We start from the raw sequence: 15,928 nt of genomic DNA, 5'->3' as shown, positions 1-15,928 counted from the left end.
GAAAGATTTGTCAATAGCTGCTGAAAGGAAAGTGATATTAGACGAAAAACAATGAAACTTGGAAGTAAAGAGAAATGAGATACCCAGGATCATCCTGAGCAATTGGGGGAAGGGCGGTCCAGAGATCTACTTTGAGCACCACGTAGAGGAATTTTCTGTGCATCTGGCAGATAAAATTGCCTGATTTTATTCACAGTTGGATGTCAAGCCTATGAAGATGCCGGGGTAGCAAATGTACTCAATTATCTGGGAATAGTTTGATTCTGTTTGTCCAAGGAAGTGAACAAAGTCAAAGTCCACTCAGGAGGAGACATGGGTGAGTCCGACTGATGGAGACGATGTTTTTGGCTTCTGTAAAACGGGGTGATGCACACTGTCCCTCAAGCCATCACTATACCCTATTGTTCTAGACAATTTTTGTCCAGACTCCCACCTTCCCACCACTATCTCTTTTCAGAGATAGTGGTTGAGAAGATAGTGGCATTGCAAACTCTAGAGAATCCGGGATGAAATGGATTATCCAGACCCTTTAAGTCAGGTTTCAGGCCCAGATATGGGACAAAACAGCATTGGTTGTACTTTTAGATAATCTCTGGTAGGAGCGGGATGAAGATGGTATATCCATCCTTGCTGTTCTTTATTTCTTGATTGCTTTCAATACCATTGACCAGGATATCCATTTAGATTGACTTGGGGAGTTGGTGGGTGGAAAGTACAGTTTTATACTTGTTCACTGTCTTTCTCCAAGGCTGGTCCAATCAGTATCGAGAGAGAGAGAGAGAGATCGAGCCCACTGTTGTAAGGTGTTGCAGGGCTCGGGGCTCTTTCTACTCCTTTTTGACATATAGATTAAATGCCTGAACGAAATCAATAACTATGGGATGAGGTATACATCTCTGTCATAGCTAAATAATGCTGTGGACATTCTTTTGACATTCTTTTGTAGTATCCTAAAGTTTATGGGGTTTGGATGGGGAACAACAGGAGTTGGTGTGTGTGTGTGTGCGCGCACACACGAATTTCACTACATCTGGAGATTTATCATCATTAGTCTTGGATGGAATGGCAGTATCCCAGACAGGCCCAGTGCATAAAGAGGTCCCTTATAACTCTTAGCTCCTGCTCAAGGAGCAGGTGGCAGCATGGCTAGAAGGTCATTTGCTCAGCAGCATGTTGTGCACCAGTTACTCCACTTCTAGTCAGTCACATCCTGGACATTTCTCATTTGGACTCCTGCAGAGAGTTCTACATGAGGCTACTGCTGAAGAGAATCTGGAACCTTCAGCTAGTACAAATTGCAGCCACATGAGCAATTTTCAGCATCCTAAAGATTGCGCATGTAACACCTCTGCGGCATAAATGACACATTATGAAATACACTTCCTTGGTATTAATAATGTCTCGATCTCTATGTTGTTTTTAGTTGCGAAGTTGTGTCCGACTCATCACGACCCCATGGACAATGTTCCTCCAGGCCTTCCTGTCCTTTACCATCTTCTGGAGTCCCTTTAAGCTCACGCCTACTGGTTCAGTGACTCCATCCCGCCACCTCATTCTCTGTCGTCCCCTTCTTCCCTTGCCCTCAACCTTTCCCAGCATTAGGCTTTTCTCCAGTGAGTCTTTCCTTCTCATTAGGTGGCCAAAGTAACTTCAGGATCTGGCCTTCTAAAGAGCAGTCAGCGTTGATCTCCTCTAGGACTGACCGGTTTGATCGTCATGCAGTCCAAGGGACTCGTAGGAGTCTTCTCCAGCACCCTAGTTCAAAGGCTTCAATTCTTTGGTGCTCAGCCTTTCTTATGGTCCAACTTTCACTGCCATACATTGCAACTGGGAAGACCATAGCCTTGACTATACGCACTTTTGTTGACAGGGTGATGATGTCTCTGCTTTTTAGTGTGCTGTCTAGATTTGCCATGGCTTAGGAGCAAGCGTCTTTTAATTTCTTGGCTGCAATCCCCATCTGTGGTGATCTTGGAGCCCAGGAAAATATAATCTGTCACTGCCTCCATTTCTTCCCCATCTATTTGCCAGGAATTGAGAGGGCCGGATGCCATGATCTTGGTTTTCTTAATGTTAAGTTTCAACCCAAGTTTTGCACTCTCCTCCTTCACCCACAACAAGAGGCTCTTTAGTTCCTCTTCACTTTCTGCCATTAGAGTGGTATCATCTGTATATCTTAGGTTGTTGATATTTCTCCCAGCCATCTTAATTCTAACTTTTGATTCATTTAGCCATGCCTTTCTCATGATGTGCTCTGCATATAAGTTAAATAGGCAGGGCGACAGTATACAGCCTTGCCGGACTCCTTTCCCAATTTTGAACCAATCAGTGGTTCCGTGTCCAGTTCTCACTGTTGCTTCTTGACCCGCATATAGGTTTCTCAAGAGACAAATAAGATGGTCTGGTATTCTCATCTCTTTAAGAACTTGCCACAGTTTGTTGTGATACACACAATCAAAGGCTTTAGCATAGTCAATGAAGCAGAAGTAGATGTTTTTCTGGAACTCCCTAGCTTTCTCCATGATCCAGCGTATGTTGGCAATGTGATCTCTAGTTCCTCTGCCTCTTCGAAATCCTGCCTGTACTTCTGGTAGTTCTCGATCCACATATTGCTGGAGTCTAGCTTGTAGGATTTTAAGCATAACTTTACTAGCATGTGAAATGAGTGCAAAGGTGCGATAGTTTGAACATTCTTTGGTACTGCCTTTCTTTGGAATTGGAATGTAAACTGATCTTTTCCAATCCTGTGGCCACTGTTGAGTTTTCCAAATTTGCTGGCAAATTGAGTGTAGCACTTTTACTGCATCATCTTTTAAGACTTTGAATAGCTAACACCCACTTCACTTCACATCCTAGGATGTCTGGCTCGAGGTCAGTGACCATCTCATCGTGGTTATCAGGGACGTTAACCTCGTTCTTGTATAGTTCTTCTGTGTAATTTTGCCACCTCTTCTTAATCTCTTCTGCCTCTGTTAGGTCCCTGCCATTTTGGTCCTTTACTATGCCCATTTTTGCATGAAATGTTCCCTTCATCTCTCCAATTTTCTTGAAGAGATCTCTGGTCCTCCCTATTCTATTGTTTTCTTCTATTTCTTTGCACCGTTCATTTAAGAAGGCATTCTTATCTCTTCTAGCTATTCTCTGGAATTCTGCATTCATTTGGGTGTATCTTTCTTTTTCTCCCTTGCCTTTCACTTCCCTCCTTTCCTCAGCTATTTGCAAAGCTTCCTCAAACAGCCATTTTGCTTTCTTGCATTTATTTTTCTTTGTGATGGTTTTAGTTGCTACCTCTTGTACAATGTTGCGAACCTCCGTCCATAGTTCTTCAGGCACTCTGTCTATCAGATCTAATTCCTTAAATCTATTTGTCACCTCTACTGTATATTCATCAGGGATATGATTTACTTCATACCTGAGTGGCCTAGTGCTTTTCCCTACTTTCTTCAGTTTAAGCCTAAATTTTGCAATGAGAAGCTCATGGTCTGAGCCACAGTCAGCTCCTGGTCTTTTTTTACTGACTGTATAGAGCTTCTCCATCTTTGGCTGCAGAGCATATAGTCAATCTGATTTCTGTGTTGACCATCTGGTGATGTCCATGTGTAGAGCTGTCTCCTGGGTTGTTGGAAAAGAGTGTTTGCTATGACCATCGTATTCTCTTGACAAAATTCTGTCAGCCTGTGCCCTGCTTCATTTTGTACTCCAAGGCCAAACTTGCCTGTTATTCCAGTTATCTTTTAGCTTCCTACTTTAGCAATCCAATCCCCCATGATGATAAAGACATCATTTTTGGGTGTTAGTTCTATAAGGTACTGTAGGGCTTCATAGAATTGGTCAATTACATCCTCTTCAGCACTGGTGGTTGGGGCATAGACTTGGATTACTGTGATATTGAATGGCTTGCCTTGGATTCAAACTGAGATCATTCTGTCATTTTGGGGATTGTATCCCAGTATTGCTTTTCCTAGTCTTTTATTGACTATGAAGGCTACTCCATTTCTTCTGAGGGATTCTTGCCCGCAGTAGTATACCTGATGGTCATCTGAATTAAATTCATCCATTCCTGTCCATTTTAGTTCACTGATTCCTATGATGTCGATGTTCAGTCTTGTCATCTCTTGTTTGACCACATCTAGCTTTCCTTGTTTCATGGATCTTACATTCCAGGTTCCTATGGAGAAAAAATCTTCACAGCATCGGACTTTCCTTTCACCACCAGATACATCCACAGCTGAACGTCCTTTCGGCTTTGGCCCAGTCGCTTCATTCTTTCTGGCACTACTAGTACTAGCCCTCTGCTCTTCCCCAGTAGCATATTGGACGCCTTCCGACCTGAGGGGCTCATCTTCCAGCGTCATATCTTTTTGCCTTTTGGTACTGTCCATGGGGTTTTCATGGCAAAGATACTGGAGTGGGTTGCCATTTCCTTCTCCAGTGGATCATGTTTTGTCAGAACTCTGCTATGACCTGTCCATCTTGGGTGGCCCTGCATGGTATAGCTCATAGCTTCATTGAGTTATGCAAGCCTCTTCGCCACGACAAGGCAGTAATCCATGAAAGGGCTCAATCTCTATAGATAGCTTGATAAAATAGGATATTTATTAATACATAAATATTTAAATGTGAGTTATGTTTGGAAATGTTTTCTTTCTTAATGAGATATTTTTTTGCAAAAGCAAATACAATTTTTAAATCAAAAATATTTTTAAAGCATTTATAATTTTTACTATTTTTTAACGTTCTAAATTCTAACAATCTGGCAACTGTTACAGGTATTATTTATTTTCTGATATAACTGCCTTTCATACTGAAAGAGACAGGTAGAACTAGTGACTTGACTAGAGCAAGTTTCTTTTGAGAAGATTGAAAATAAACATATTTGGTCACCCAGTTTAATGTGATTTATCCCCATGAAAGTATGGAAGAAAACTATATTTTATTTGCGGAAATTTATTTTATTTAGAGTTCCATGAAACTGACAACTATGACCATAGTAGTTTAGCATTTCTTTATTAGCTTTTGCCCAAAACAATACAGTACAGAGGAAAATGTATGCTGTTGACTACAAGGTAGTTTCTATGTTCAAGTAATAGCGTCCTATGCAGAATTTAAATATGATTATAGTTATTCTGAATTGTTATTATATTACATAGCCTGTGCATATAAAAGCAAGGAGGAAGAAAGGAGAAAGGTTCTCATTTCTTCATTACCATTCTTGCTACCCTATCTGGGAAGGTGAGGCTGTAACACACTATCTATCGGTCTATCATTGAGTGGGAGAACATGGTTCCTCTTGTTCATCCTGCTTCACTTCCTTATGGATTGAGATTATATGGTCAATAATGCTCTAGTACTGTAGTTGCTGCACCACTGGGACTCCTTCATTCTCTTCCTTTTGGAACAAATGATATTCTGCAGAATGCAAAAATGTTTAGGAAATAATAAGCAAAAGAAAATAATATCACATAAAAGCAACAGAAATATAGCTAAATCTAATTTAATTTGAATATACTTCATCTTTTCATATAATTGCTAACCATATTTGCTTCTAGCAGTCCCTCTTTTCAAGTGAAATCATTTCATTAGTTTTATTTTTCATTTCATTCACCCTGTTGAAGACTCCTTGCTTAGCCTTTTTCATATACTTCAAAAAATTTTTTTTATTTCAGTAATTCTCTTTGACTCCATTCTTACAACCATCTTTTTCTCTGTATACATATTGCATCTTTTATGCTTACTTTTTTGTGGCAGGCTTTATCTGATGTGTATTTTTTGTCATCTACAAACTTTTACTTCATTGCTTCATCAGTCATTCTTTTTTATATTTCCAGCATACTTTAGTGGTACTTGTAACACCATGCTTTTTACTTTATTTCAAATACAATGCACAGTATATTTTCTATCATACATATTCATTCTGTTGTGATATTAATATGTCTAGTAATAATATTTTAATATAGGACTCATTTGTTTTTTTCCTGCAGTCATTCTGCTTTCATTTCTGTCACCTTTCTCTCTTTTCTTCTGTTCATTTTGACACTATCAACGTTTAGAATATCTTATTACTCTTGTATCTTTCACAAATTCTCTCAATCTTTTATTATAAATAACCAAAAGTCATGTTTTCCAATTTATTGCTTTTCCATGCATGAATAGACTTATTCTTAAAGTAGATATTTGAAAACAGACTGTTTTGTAAGCTGATGATCATCAGTCATCTTATTCATTTATGGGTCTCTGAATGACTGGTCATTGTTTTTGTACATTCATCAAATTTCTTTCAGTCCATTTATATCACCTAACAGAATAATCTTTTAACGTGGGTCACATCACACAGAATGTTTCACAATTTCCCCAAAACTTCAATTTCAAAACCCCCCAAATCTCTTTTGATTAATTATTGTTTATGAAATGGAACAGTTAGTTCTCATCTACTACTGAATTCTCATTTTTATATGTATTCACAGCAGTCTAATGATATCATATAATACTTTATGCATGTTAGTTTTTGCATTCATTAGAAATACATATCTTTGTTCCTTGTATGTATTTTTCAAATCTACTCTACCCCATCAGACTACCTTTTCTCACATGTAGTACATTCTTCCTCCTTAGTTGTGTAAATATGGAATATATCTATTTTTTTCTTGTGTTAGTTCAAGCTCATTACCATTTTTTTCTCTCACCATTGAAATCTTCCATATACCTCTAGAATCTCTATTCTAGAGACTTAAGTTATAAATCAGTACATCTTTGCTACACTTCGCCAAATAGGATGTACATGCAATATATTGACAGACATGTAAAATAAGAGTTTTCAAATGTATTTAAATTTAAATCTTATAAGCTAAATATTTGTTTAAAAATTAAGTGTCTTAAGACATTTGTGTTTGTATCAGTGGAATTTGTTGTGTGCTACAAAACACAATAGAAGTTTGAGAGGGGATATATATGTTATTTTTAAAAATACATTCACTCTTTGGTAATTCTTAGACCAACATCTGCTTTTGAAATTCTGGGAATTGTGAAAAGACCAGTTAGGCCATTTGTCTTATTTTTATCCTCTGAATGCTAAATGTCTTAAATATATCGCTATACATAAATGTTTTAATAGGGTCTTCAAATTCTTACAGGCTTGGACTTGGACCAACTCCTTTCTAACTGTTTTCAGTTATCTTCTGGTAGAATGTAATCGTAATGACCTTGGAAAAATTTACATATATGTAATCAGTGCTTTTTTTTCTTAAAAAAAGGTGGTGGAACTCAGAGGTGCTGTCACTGGGAGCGATGCTGGTGTCTTGCTACCGCGTTGCTGCCCGTCCTTTGCACCCGCATGCCTGTGGCTCGGAGCCACATGCTGCGGGGATTCCCTTCCCCATAGCCGCCGTGGGGATTCCCCTCCCCGCAGTTGCCACACCGCGACCCGTGCTGAGCCCCCACCCAGAGCTGCTCCGAACCCCGACCCAGAGCTGTGTTCCTTGTGGCAGTGGTCTCCGGCACCAAACAGCCTCTTTCCAACCACATCCAGAAAAATTTGTAACAAACATTGGGATTCTCAAGGCCATGTTTGGTATTTCCCAGCAATCAGTAACTGGAAGGAAAAAGCAATCCCTGCTGCGTTACTGATCCCAGAGAAGCATTTGCATGTATGCAGGTATCCTTAGGGTGCCATAGTTATGGATGAGAAATATTGGTTGCAAAGTTGGCATTTCTGGATGTAATACAGATATTTTGGACTTATTTTTGTTTCTTTGCATGTTTGATATTTTTAAAAAGGCATATGCTACTGACTACACTTTTGCATATATGTAACATCTTTTGCTAGGATACATGACCACTGTTTGTCCAGAATGTGAAAAGTGAAAGATTGTGACTAAACAAAATTTTAATGTCCAGATAATACCATCAGAAATTATTTTATTCTTTTTAATAAATGTTGTTATTGACGTTAAGCTCACCATGGGAAAATCATATATTGTTATGTATATACTAGGTTAATTATTTAAAGACTGAAGTGCAACATGACTAGATTCTAAATAATCTATTTTTCAAAACACACAACAGTCCAAACAGTAAAAGTAAAGTCCAAATTAAGAATATTTCATTCTTAAGAATTGTTTAATTTAAAGTGGTTTAGTTGTAATAGATGTTTATAGATTCAAAATAGTTTTCAAGAGTGTACAAAAGATACAATTTTTTTTCTAGCATCAGCTAAATTAGACATATTACATTGAGAAAAATGTTTCTCATTTCTTTCCTGTTAGAAGAGCCTTGGTGGAGCAGTAGGCTAATGCCTCCTTAAGTAACACCAGCTGCCTGCAATTAGTGCAGGTTCGCATCCCACCAGGCTCAAGGTTGACTCAGCCTTCCATCCTTCTGAGGTAGGTAAAATGAGGACCCAGATTGTTGGGGGCAATTAAGCTGACTTTGTAACAATGCCGCTTGGGGTGTGTGTGAAAGCCCTAATAAGCAGGCATATACATAGAATGAAGGCTACTGCTAAGCTTGTAAGCCGCCCTGAGTCTTCGGAGAAGGGCGGGATATAAATGGAATTAAATAAATAAATAAAATAAATAAATCTTTATTGATTTCATTGCAGAGCTGTTAACATAGGAAATAGATTATTTTGTTATCTAAAGACAGAAGCAGATGAGAAATGTGAGGTTCTTTCCTGTTGGCTTTTTTGAATTAGCTGTTTTAGATTCTAAAAGTTTATTTCCTAAAGAAGTAACCTTGTAAATAATTTTAATGTCCTCCTCTAGTGCAGGGTAGGCAACCTTGGCTCTTTTATGACTCAAGGACTTCAACTCCCAGAATTACTGAGCCAGCATGGCTCAGCTTGGAAACCTTTCTCTTTCCCCTCAGCTCAGGATTTCTGGGAGTTGAAGTCCACAAGTCATAAAAAAGAGCCAAGATTGCCTACTCCTAAAGCCAATAGAGGGAGCTTTTTTTTTGCAAAAAAAAGGTGCTGGAACACCGTTCTGAGCGTTCTATGAGAAAAAAAAGCCCTGTATGTAATACTCAAAGTCATGTGTGAATATTTCAAATATTGGTTCTTAGTAAGCTACAAAAGAAATTTATCTATCATAATATGAAATAGCCAGAATTATTTAACCTTTTCATTAGGCAGGATTACTTGAGGTAGTAAATTTAGAACCAGTTAAAGATAGAACTTTGCTCATTTTTTAGCTTACTGCATTTTTTCCCTTCTGCAGGATGCCATTTATCTTCTTTTAGCAAAGCTGCTAACTGTAATTTGCTCTGCAGCCTGTTGTGCTACTATCCTTAATTGTTTTGATAAAAAGCCCATTTTTAAGATGATGTTAGATTGGATTTAGGTACTAGGTAAGAAATAGCAAAAAAATTAAACATTAGAAAGTAGACTTTCTCAGAGTAAAAAAAACAGTGATAAAACATTCTAGAAAACAAAATCTTTTTATAATGGTTGAAAAATACTCAAACTATAACAATAGAAATTTTCTTACAATGTACATTTCAGGTAAAGAATAAAAACCAAATCCAATGAAATATGATTAATGAACAGAGTAAGAAAAATTGTCAGAGAAAAGAATATTTTCTTTTAAGTATAGAACTAAAAGCAAGAATATAAACTTGAGCAAAAGAAATGCAAATTGGTAATAAAGAATATAAAAAAGTTAATTTTGATAGGGCAAATGATTCAAGTGGTCCTTGCTTACCGATGGTAATTGAGACTGGGAAATCCAATTCTAAGTTGTAAGGCATAACGTGATTACATCAACTTAAGATAGCAGTTCTGGCAGTTGCCATCATTAGGTGAGTCTGTAACCTGCTGGCTTCTCCATTTACTTTGCTTGCCAGAATCTGGCTGTGAAGAGTGCAAATGATCATGTGACCATGGAATGCTGCAATGTATTTGCAAGCCAGTCACCAAATGCCCAGATTGTAATCACATCACTATGTGGATACTAGTATGTGCCCTCAGTTACAATAAGCTGCGATAGGTATCCCTCACTCAGTGCCATTGTAATTCTTTGAACAGTCACTGAATGAAAGGATGGTAAATGAGGCTTACCTCATTTAAGAACAACAGCTAAAATATTTTAACATATTATAGGGGAAAACAGGGACTATAAGAAACAAAAGATAATATTGCACAAAAACTCAATGAATTATTTGCAAGTGCCTTCACTTTTGAGGATGCTCACGTGCAAACATTTTTTGTGAGGGAAAAGATATAAATAACTGGAAAAATAGAAATATGGATTATAGGCCTTGATAAATTAAAGCTCTGAGATATATTATTTTTCTGTATTTCTTTAGTAAATGATATTCTACAATATCTAATTGGCAACTAAATTAATCCTGAAGGGAAGGAAGTCTTCAATCAGGTAGTTACATGGGTATTTTGGATTAAAGATAAGGAATTTTCTTTAAGAAGTATGTTACAGAATGATAGTTAAGTAGTGTGATTGGAATAGATAATGAGAAAGGAGAGAAGTAAATAGATGGGGGTAAACTGAGACTGAGCTAACTTGATTGATAGTGGAATTAGACAGAATGGGTGTTGGTTGGAGAGACAGTGAGCAGGATCCAAAAATGGTGCCATGTGAACTCTGTGTAGCAGAAGCAGAAAAGCAAGAATGGAAATTACCTTTTTCAGAGCCATTGTGGGTACATCTATCTGGAGATCTATGGACTTAAAGGGCTGAAGGTGGAAGTCAAACTGGTTGTCATTAAAACGTGTAGTGCTGTTCAGAGAAAAACAAATGTTTTGTTAAGAGATTGTGAACAGTTTTGGTGCAGCTTAGGAAAGATTGGGAAAAGCTTTAGTGCAGCCAGTTAGGAGACTGCATGCAGGCACCCACTGTGAAAATAGTTTGGGTAGGAAGAAAGAAAGAGTCAACAGTGGAGAAAATCTGAAAGAAGGGCTATGCTGGAGGGTTGAATTGGAGTTAGGGAAGTGAAGTCAGCCAATTAAATTGTAGGACTATATTGAAGGTGAGAATGGGAGAGACCAGATTAAAATACTGTATTAGAAGTTAGAATTATATAAATAAGAGAGAAGAAACTATAGGAATCCAGGTTGAAGAATTAAATTAGAAAATAGTGCTAGAAAGGAGAAAGAAAAAGAGAGAAAATCAGGTTGTGTTATTATAGGGAAAGAGGAGATTGAGGTGGAAGATTGGATGGATGCTGGGGGAGTTGAGTGGAGACATGACGGAGGATTTTGAATATGAAGTTAAGGGCAATAGGTTGAATTTGGGCTGTAGTGAATGACTTGCTGTGAGGGGAAAGTGCTGATGTGTTTGACAAAGTTATTAATGCATCTTCTGAAGAAATTGTCTAAAGATTTCACTCTACTGGTCAACTCTTGCGTAGTGTCCAACCTTTTGTTTTTGGGAAGGTTTTTGAGAAGGTGGCAGGGTGGACAATCTACATTCTTTCCAGTTAGTATTCAGACAGCAGCATAGGATAGAAATTGCATTGATTACTCTTGTTTTCAATCTATGACAGGATTGGATAAGCAGTGCATAATCCCAATAGTTCCGTTGAAAGAGCAGTTTGTAATATCTCCCTTTAAATTTCTATGTGATTGCTAAACATAATCATTCATATTTCTTAAGATCTTAACACCATGTTGAAGTAATTGAGGCAACATTTTACCTGATGCCCTATACAGCTCCTATGGGAAGTGAATGGGTTGGGCTTCTGTGGATGAGTGGTTGGGTTGGGGATATCTTTCTTTAAGGAAGGGGTTAACATCTGCCCCTTCGAAGTAGGTGGTGGCACTTGCCCACTTAAAGAGGCCCTCTGTTAATCTAGTAGTATTACTGTTAGATACTATTCTGTTAGATAGGCACAGGTCTGATTTCTCAGTGGCTTTTGATTCCAGTGTTTACTGGTGTGCCAGTTGCTGCTCTACTTGATTCCCATAGCAGTGATAACTGATATCCTCATGATTTCTCAGTTGGATCACTACATTGTCCTTTGTCTGGGGCTGTTCTTGACAGCTACTTGGAAACTACAACTGGTGCATAACTTAGCAGCTTCCATACAGTAGGGTAAGAATCCATTGACTTAATTTTAATTTAATTTAATTTAATAACATTTATATACCGCCCTTCTCCCTGAGGACTCAGGGCGGTTCACAGGGCAGAATAAAATAGTGAATACAAACATTAAAAAAAGATTAAACAAATTGCCCTAGTAAAAACAATATAAATACAACACTAAAAAACCCCAGAAAAGTTAAAAAACAAAAATAAAATAACCCCAACACTCCCCCTCAGGCTAGCCCCTCAGGCTAGACTTAGGGTACCGAGGGGACTGTTTCCTGTGTATCAGATCTAATCTAAACATCCTGTTTGATTCAGGAGAAAATGTTCTGGTTTCGGCTTCCCCACATGAGCTAAAGGAGAGATGGCCCCCCAAAATAAACATTCTCTGCCCAGTAGTAGCCCCGTCTCATTGGAATGTACTGTCCCCTGAAATTCATTGGACTCTTGTTTCATATAGCTGCAAAATACTGACTTTTTAGGAGAGAGAGAGGGGGGGAGGGAAGGAGAGAGGGAGGGAAGGAGAGAGAGAGTGCACTAGTTTGGTTTAGTGGTTAAGGCACAAGGTTACAAGGTGGAAGACTATGAGTTCAAATGCTACCTTAGCCATGAAAGCCAGCTGTGGATGACTTTGGGCCAGTCATTCTTTCTCAGCCCAAGTATCTCACAGGATTGTTGTGGGGAGAACAGGAGGAAGGTGTATTGAATATGTATGTTGGATATATTTGCTCCTTAGAGTTATTTGTAAAAATAATACAGGTAGTATATAAATAAATCATGCGATAAACGCCTGTAATATTTTATTATTTGCATTAATGCCTTTCTTTTTAACATTTGTTATATAGAATTGGCCTGTAACAGTAAGAAATTAATGCAGTTCAAATGTAGATATACATATAATTAAATAGAGTCAGAATTCTCAGAAAGCTTCAGAAAATTTTGAACTGATTTTCTTTTACCAATGCCTTTAATCCATTTTCTTAGTAATTCTACCTTTTGATAAAGCTGTGGCTCAAAGGAAGACCAGAAAGGACTCACTGGAACTATATTGATGTGATGTGATGGTGTAGTGGTTTGAGTGGTTAGAATGCACTATTGAAGGCTGACTCTGCCGACTGCCAAGAGTTCAATCCTGACTGGCTCAAGGTTGACTCAGCCTTCCATCCTTCTGGGGTCGGTGAAATGAGGACCCAGATTTTTGGGGGTGATAGGTTGACTCTGTAAACCACTTAGAGAGTGGTGTAAAGCAGTATGGAGTGCTATATAACTTGTAAGTGCTATTGCTATGTTACTTATATCTGAAAAACAACCCAGTCTGTTGTTTGTCAGAGTAGAACTGACAAATTATGCACATTGTCTCAAGGAAACTGACTGCTAAATCAGTCCTCCAAATAATCTCATTCTGATCTAAATTTCCAAATTTTTCCAAACACAAATTACAGATATAGGTAATCCTTGACTTATGACCACAGTTGAGCCCAAAATTTCTGTTGTTAAATGATACATCTGTTAAGTGCGTTTTGCCCCACTTTACAACCTTTCTTGTCACAGTTGTTCAGTGAATCACTGCAGCTGTTAAGTTAGTAACACAGTTAAGTGAATCTGGCTTCCCCATTGACTTTACTTGTCAGAAGGTTACAAAATGTGATCACACGATCCCGGGATACTGCAGCCATCATAAATATGAACCGGTTGCCAAGCATCTGAATTTTGATCATGTGACCATGGGGATGCTGCAATAGTTGTGTGAAAAACGGTCATAAATCACTTTAATCAGTGCCGTTGTAACTTTCAACAGTCACTAAATGAACTGTTGTAAATTGAGGATTACCTGTACTTTTTCTTAAAAAAAGTTTGTTTCATCTTCAGATAATTATGATAATATGATAATGATTTTTTTAGCCAAGTTCACGTTTATCATTTTATGTTGTAATACACATACATTAATCTTCCAGTATTCATAACATGTTTATATCCAAAATGGTTATCATAATTTTTAAAGTTATGAAATTACTCACATTTGTAGAAATTTAGATTTAGCATTAAAAGCATCAATATTATAATGAAATATTAATATTAAATGATACTAATGCATGAACAGATATAATAATAACTAAATGTAAAATATTTGTGTCTTAAAATAATTGATTTGAATATTGAAGTGGATTAATCATACAGTTAATGGGGTTGGTTTATACATTGTACTAAACTAGAATGGATTGTTATTTTGGTTTAGTGATGTGTGGATTTACTGAGTATAGTATAGCATTAAAACAGCTTACTGTTGTCTGTTCAACAAGTCATGTTTAAAAGTTTCATTTAGTGATATTGATGATTTAATTGCTTGAAAAAAACTGGTTCATATTTAACATTTGCTTCAAAACAATGTTATTTGCATATTTGTCAGTCAGATTTATGCATCTCAAATTATTTGTGAAGATATCACCTTGCTTTATTTCTTGGATGGTTTCCTATGTGTGGTCTGTCACTGGCTCCAACTTTATGCATCTTGAGAATCAATAGTACATTAAGGAGACTGACATGAGGTGAGAGGGAAAGCACATAAATAATGAATAACAACCTTAATTGCTAATCTTTCATTCTTGTTAGGGGAAATGTAAATTTCATTGAAATGTTTTATATTCAGTATAGCCCAAAATTATTATAACTAGTAATCTTGAATTATATGTACTATAGATTAGAAGCAGTTTCTCTTTTTAACTAGACAACTCAATGGCATTAAAATGGCATTGGATCTTATGCACATTAAAGCCTGATTTTCTTGAAGAAAAAATACAAATATAGAAGTTGATGAAGCAGCCTTATTAAGTGTATCATTTTCATCTCAAATCAGTATCTGTGTTCAAAGCAAGAGCTTCATTTTTACAGTCTTCCAAAACTTAAAAATCTAAAATTTATTTTGCCTTCTCTGGCACAGTTCAAATTGATCCTTACATTTTCATTCATACCATGGTATCAGGTAAATCTGTTCTTTTTTTGTAAATAAATTCTGTGGTAGTAGTAGTTGTTAGCGAGCTAAAACCCAAGTTAGAAAAAATATTTCAAAATTGTATGGGATGGCTTTAATCATTTGCTAGAATTATGCACTTGGACATTCATGAAAAAGGTGAATGTGGAAAACAGTATGAAATCTTTCCTTTGAGATGTAGGTGCAAGAAAAGACACTTTTAAGTTATCAGGCTAAGGATGATCAATGAACTTTAATTTCTGCATATGTTTTTATTAGCTTTCCGTGATTTCATGTGCTGCATATCAGTGCAAACCTGCTTAAGGAATAATACTTTATTAGCACATTAACGTGACTATGCAAGACGCAGTTGACTTTTTCAAAGTTGACCTGTTTCATGTCACCTTGAGTGATTCCACTTTATATTACTTTACATTTTCCCTGTAATGTTTTTCTCTGATGAATAGCTGTGTAGAATCAGCACAGGAAGAGCAAAGTCCTTGGCAATACCAGCTCAGTTGCATCTGCAGATGAGGATTTAAAATTCTATGCAGCAGACAGTACCTCCAGCAGGCGAGTAAAAGGTTACTGCATTATTTGCTTGTTTGCATGCAGAATCTTTTAATACAAAAGGCTTCTTAAATTTAATTTTCACTGGCTGTGTGAATTTAAATATTACTGTAAAATGAATTAATAAAAATGTGAATATCAAAAGGGCAGAGCAAGGTTGAAGGAAGAAGCAATGCTGGCACAATATAGCTATAATCAGTCTTGTGTGGAGGGGAGGAGGCAGAACAAATATAGCTTTTGATGCAGAGTGAAAACAAGAAGTTTTGCTTAAATATGTGTGCTTAAGCTGATGTCCTGTCCCTTGCTTATTAAATTATCTGATGACTAAGATTTTGTAGTAGCTGCTAATACTGCC

The 15,928-nt window shown here is 37.1% G+C and overlaps 1 protein-coding gene across 1 annotated transcript in view; it reads left to right on the top strand.

Moving 5' to 3' along the window:
- Window positions 1-202: 202 nt before the first annotated feature.
- Window positions 203-15,928, top strand: part of FBXW7 (F-box and WD repeat domain containing 7) — a 112,285-nt gene continuing 96,559 nt past the window's right edge. Inside the window, exon 1 of the mRNA XM_083367422.1 lies at window positions 203-316. The gene's annotated coding sequence lies outside the window, so the exon portion shown is untranslated. The remainder of the gene's footprint in view (window positions 317-15,928) is intronic.

This window comes from Vipera ursinii, assembly GCF_947247035.1.
Source record: "Vipera ursinii genome assembly, chromosome: 7".
NCBI classification, from domain to species: Eukaryota; Metazoa; Chordata; class Lepidosauria; order Squamata; family Viperidae; genus Vipera; species Vipera ursinii.
Note: the sequence above shows the minus strand (reverse complement) of the source record. Positions and strands in the feature narration are given on the sequence as shown.